This window comes from Megachile rotundata, chromosome 8 (assembly GCF_050947335.1).
Source record: "Megachile rotundata isolate GNS110a chromosome 8, iyMegRotu1, whole genome shotgun sequence".
NCBI lineage: Eukaryota > Metazoa > Arthropoda > Insecta > Hymenoptera > Megachilidae > Megachile > Megachile rotundata.
In genome coordinates, this window is record NC_134990.1 from 7,769,781 (window position 1) to 7,775,780 (window position 6,000).

Sequence of the window (6,000 nt, forward strand, 5' to 3'; positions counted from 1 at the left end):
ATAGTCGGATTGGACTTGAAATATTCACTGCCAAGATCGGTCGCGGCGAATTTAATAATTTCTATCTTAAAACATCAGCATCGACCTTAACCTCGATCCCTGCATCTCTACAAATAGGTCATATTAAAGCTCCAAATGTATCAGGCAATATTCAAACATTTTATGTGCTTCAACATTCGAATATATGCCAGAAATGTTCCGCGTTGCGCTGTTCAAAAATTATTAAACTCTGCAAATCGTTTCATATTTGAAATTGCAATATGAAACAGTACGTCGAAATGATGTTCGCATGTGTTTTAATCATAGTTTTAATTTTGGAGATTCCATACTTGAATTGTATTCATGTTTCTAATAATGCACGTCATTTATACATATGTAGGAACATGAAAAATAAATAACCATATTTTGTGTAAGAATCATTCTGACTTGGGGACTTTTAGGGATTTTTGGATCTGCAATTTGTGGATTTCAAGATCTCGGGAATTTGAGGTTTGGAGAATTTGGAATTTCAAGTTTAGGGAATTGGGATTTTGAGATTTGGTAAATTTTTGATTTAGGGAATTTGAGATATTTCAAACTTAGGGACTTTTCGATTGGGGAATTTGGAATTTCAGGTCTTGGGAATTTTTGATCTAGGGAATTTGGCAATTTGATATGTAGGGATTTTTTATCTAGGGAATTTGGGATTTGGGGAATTTTTCATCTAGGGAATTTGGGATTTGGAGCATAGGAAAAATTTGATCTAGGAAATTTGGGATTTGGGGAATTTTTGATCTAGAGAATTTGGGATTTGGGGAACTTTTCATCTAGGGAATTTGGGATTTGGGGAATTTGGAGCATAGGAAAAATTTGATCTAGGAAATTTGGGGTTTGGGGAATTTTTGATCTAGGGAATTTTGGACGAAGGAATTTTTTATCTGAGGAATTTTAGAATTTGGGGAGTTTTAGGATTTAGGGAATTTTGGGATTTGGGGAATTTTAGAATTTGAGGAGTTTCAGGATTTAGGGAATTTGGGGAATATTAGGATTTCGGGAATTTCGGAAATTTTTAGATTTTGTGAACTTGAGATGTGAGTGATCTTTTATTTGGGAAATTTGAAATTTAGGGAATTTAAAATCCTGGGTATTTCGGGACGTAGGAATTTTTAGATCTGAGGAATACTTAAACTAGAAAATTCGAGAATGGGATACAAATTTCGTGATCTAGAAATTTCATAAATTTGAATTTCAAAAAATTAGGAACTTGAAAAATTTTGAAATTTGAAAATTTAAAAAGTCTGAAGACACTAAAATCGCTAATGTCAAATATTTAAACCAGTAAACTCGTAAAAAATTACTATTAAACTAGTAAAACTCAAAACCATCTAGTTTACATATGTGTTTCAATTCGAGAGAAGCCATTATTACTCCCATGTGTACGAAATGATAGACAATCTTACCAGGCGTAAATTCCCAGATAGATCAGGCGGTAAAGGATGAGTTAATTCAGGGATGAACAATTGTGGTACTACGCAGAAATTTTCCCAATAATGTGAAGTTACGCAATGACGATTAGCTCGTAGAAAAGGAATGCCAACGAACTGAGGCGTGCAAGGGCCTTTCCCGTAACAGGAAATACCCGGGGTCACGGACTGCCATGAAGTTCATAGAGACGGTGTACGCGCAACGAGAACACGAGACGCGCAGAAAACCGGCTCGTTCGATTCACTCGTTAAGATAACGCGGCGGATATTCTGCGCGCGATTCTGTGAAACATGATCGAGTAACAAATACCGCGAACACGCGATTACAACGAACTGTCGATGGATCAAAAATCGTGCGGGAAATTGACGAACGATCGCGAATGACACTGAAATCCCGCGTTCGACTGCAGCGCCGCGTAGTTTTGATAATCGAAAGCGTGGTAACGAACCACGTGATCGAGAACTCGTTTATACGCAACGCTTGATTCATTAATACTTGTACAAATGACGCACGTAATCCTGTCTTATATAGAGACGTATATTATTACATTTCTAGAACTGTATATGTGTGCTAAAGGTGACATTAATGACTATCGATGCAATAGTGATATATTAATGATATGTATGCGTATAGTGTTATTAAGATACTGTTAAGATTAATGATCGAAGCAAAGCATGATTTTTATATTCAAATTGATTTACTTTTGTTTGGGCTTGTAATACGACTTCAATGATCTTCATGACTAGTTACATGAATATTAATACCCTAGATCCTTTTAATACCCTAGATTTTGAGATATCAATATCCCTAGAAATTAACATTTGAGAAACAAATAGCTTTAGATTTTTAAATTTTGAGATACGAATATTGCCAATATCCCTAGAAATATCCGTAGAAATTTCCCAGAAATATCCCTATAAATACTTCTAGAAATATCCCTAGGGATATTCCTAGAAATATCCGTAGAAATTAAAATATCAAGATATTAATAGATCTAGATTCCAATACTTTGGAATAGCAATATCCCTAGATAGTAATACTGCAAAATACAAAAGTCCCTAGCTTCCAGTCCATTTGTCCCTAGAAATCAATATTCATCATATTAATAACCTTAGGTTCCAATACATTGCAATACTAATATTCCCGCATCTCAAAATTGCAAAATATAAAAATCCCTAGATCCCAGAACAATATCCCTAGAAATGAATATTTAATGTACTAATATCCCTAGATGTTAACGCTTTGGTATACCATAATCCCCGGACCTTAAAACTGCAAAATACAAAAATTCCTAGATCCTAGTATTACTTTTTCCATATCTAGTTTCCATACTAATATCCCTAGATTCAAGTATCTCTGAATGGAATTATAACTAAATTCCTATATTTTCAAATGTCAACATCCCTAGATTGCAGCACGCTTAAATGCGAATATCCCTAGATTCCAATATTTATAAGTATAAATATCACTAGACTGAAATATGCCCAAGTATAAATATCTCTAGATTAAATTATCTACGAATGAAAATATCCCTAGATCCTAGTATTATTCCTGATATTAGGATATCCCTAGATCCGATCATCCTGACATTCCAATATCCCTAGGTCCCATCATCCTGATATTCTAATATCCCTAGATCCCACCATCCTGATATTAGAATATCCCTAGATCTCATCATCCTGATATTACCGATGTCCCTAGATCCCAGCATCCTGATATTCCAATATCCCTAGCTTGTAACAATTGTAGTGTCATTTATTCCTATATCTGAATATTCCTAGATCTCAAAGCTTCTAGTTTCCAATATCACTAAATTAGAACAAGCCTTCATCCTAATATCTCAACACAACGCTCCAATATCCCTATATCTTTATATCACACATAAGCAAATTCGTGTGTTCAGATATTTATGGATCCATGAAACCATGTTTTGCTATGCCCATAGTAACATTCGGAGATCAAGCATGGTCGTCCTGTTACGATAAAGAATGCCATTTAAACGAGTCATTTAACCAAGCTTATCTGTGCGAACGCGTTTTAGAATGTCGTTGAAGGAAACAGGTTGACCTTCCGGCTCAGCAAAACATACAGCCTGTTTAAAATAAGCGGGGATACCGAAACTTCATTCGGAATCTTGATTACCTGCAACTTCTTCCAGGAGGAACGAACAACGAGCTTTAATTCAGCACTCCTAATTAAATTTACATTAGACTTCTGACTCTCTATACCGTTGAAAATCACGTCAAATGAGATTTATAAAATTATATTGACCGTTTCTGTAACAGCGATTTCTGCTTAGTTTGTGTTCGGTAGCTTCAATATTTACAAACAATAAATACTACTTTTGTGTTGGTAACACATGTCGTGTAACTGTTATCAAACACCTTCTGTTACTACACTTTAAATTATACAACAGTTTATTGAAGTTTGTATACTAAATTCTTTTACACTTGACGCATTTCGACACTGTTTACAAAAACTACACAGAATTTTTGTGAACTCCATTTAAATTATTTTGGAATCTTTCTATAAATAATAAGTCGATAACTACAGCGGACACGAAGACGTACACGTCAAAGTACCATAAATTTCCACGATAATGATTAGCATCATAGATGCCTCGAAAAATCATCGCGAGTTAAAATCGACATATTTCACAAGCAGATAACTGACCAACGCTATCCATAAACGTTTATGCATCCGATCGAAGTTCTCAAACACTGTAATCAAGATCCGCGATTTACATACACTTTGTAACTGACGTACGATAAAAGCATCCGCAGTATATTTATCTGAAAGTCGGATTTGCCATTGTACGCGGAGTAAAAATGTCCAGCATCCCACCTGGGCAAACGACAGCACGTGGGCAGATGCAGAGAGAGACAAACGTAAGGAAAGTGTCAGGACGCAGGTTCGTATCCTGCGAGGATAAACGGGACTAGGGAATAAGCGTGGAGAGAAGTTTAATAGCCGAAGGTAACGGTTCCCCGTACACGCGTCTCCATACCAAAACGAGAAACTACAGAGCCGTTGTGACAGCTCGCGAGAATCGTTCACGACAATACACGCTCGTATTTATTAATAGAATTTCGCTCACGTTTTCTGGCGTTGCTCCGGCTTTCCCTCGCTTGAGCGGATCCGGCTGCGTGCAATAATCCCGTCGAAGAGTCGTCGATACACGATGCTCGTGCACGGAGAGACACTCCAATCGGAGCGAGGAATGCGGAAGATGGAGAAACGGGGATAGAACACCGCACAGTTGCACAGCCTGGGGAAACACGCCTTTTTGTAACAGCGCGAGAACGGATTCACGATTATTTCCGTTGTCGGAGCGGATACGGGATCGCGAGACGCGAAACTGTATGCGTATGAACCGCGTGTAGTCTTTGTACCGTGTCACCGTAGTCGCGCGAATGTCGGAGCGTGCGACGTCATTCCTCGTTGCGATCTCATCCCCACGACGAAGCACGGCTGACTGACGGCTTGCTCCGACGCTCCGTTACGATCGACCCCCCACCACTCGCGCCGGAACCCCCACCACTGCGCATAGCCCCACCACGCCGACTGGCTTCTCGCAGTGTACAGTGGGGCAGAATACTCGAGATGCGGGAAAGAACTGTGTGCGTCGAAACCGACGTTGGAAATGAACCTTGCGTGCTTCTTGTAGATTTCGGGATTTGCGGATTTGCCAATATAGAAATTTCAAGGATTCGGATACTTGCAATTTTACGATTCGAAATTTTATAATAAATGTTATATTGCAGATTAAATGTTGAGAAGTTCGGTCGTTGTGTCATTGTCTTTGGAAGTAGGACTGTAAGACTTAGAGCGTTTGAGAATTTGGGAATTTAGGGTTTTAGAGACTTGAGAATTTGACAATTTGGGAATTTGAAAATATGAACATTTGGAAATTAAGAAATTTGGAAGAATTTGTAGGATTTTAAGTATTTGTATATTTTTGAAATTCAAATTACAGATATTTGAGAATTTAAAAATGTGGAGAATTTGAACAAATTTTGAGAAATTTTGATTTTGGGAAGAAAGTAGTGTAGTTATAGGAGTAGATATTGTACTAGAAATAGTAAGTTTCAATTGTAACGTTTCTTCGTCCCAGACTTTTGAAGTAACACTTCAATTTCTGATCATTTAATTAGTGTCTGCTGGAGAATCAGCGAGAAACAATACATTTCACAAGACATCTAGTGGCGTGTTGCTGAAACGTCATCTACAAAATATAACACATCTTCTAATTAATTAATTAGCCTAATTTTCTGCCCATATTTATAATCAGATTATAATATACCTAAGCCAATGGGTGAAACTTTAATTTGAGAACAATAATTAATTATAATAAAATTTTGAGATTTGCGAATATGTACATTGGTAAATTTATAAATTTGATTTTTTGAGACTTTAGAAATTAGGAAATTTATTTTTAGAACTACAAAAACGTGAAAATTTGTAAATTTGAATTTTTGAGACTTCAAAAATTAGGAAATTTATTTTTGAAACTACAAAAATTTGTAATTTTAAATC

At 36.6% G+C, this 6,000-nt stretch overlaps 1 protein-coding gene across 5 annotated transcripts in view; it reads right to left on the reverse strand.

The window, feature by feature from the left end:
• Positions 1–4,953, reverse strand: part of LOC100876010 (furin-like protease 1) — a 394,431-nt gene extending 389,478 nt beyond the window's left edge. For 4 of the 5 annotated variants that reach the window (XM_076534810.1, XM_076534809.1, XM_076534808.1 and 1 more), the window contains exon 1: positions 4,562–4,953. The gene's annotated coding sequence lies outside the window, so the exon portion shown is untranslated. The remainder of the gene's footprint in view (positions 1–4,561) is intronic. The other variant, XM_076534811.1, reaches the window with a different exon arrangement.
• Between the last annotated feature and the right edge of the window lie 1,047 nt (positions 4,954–6,000).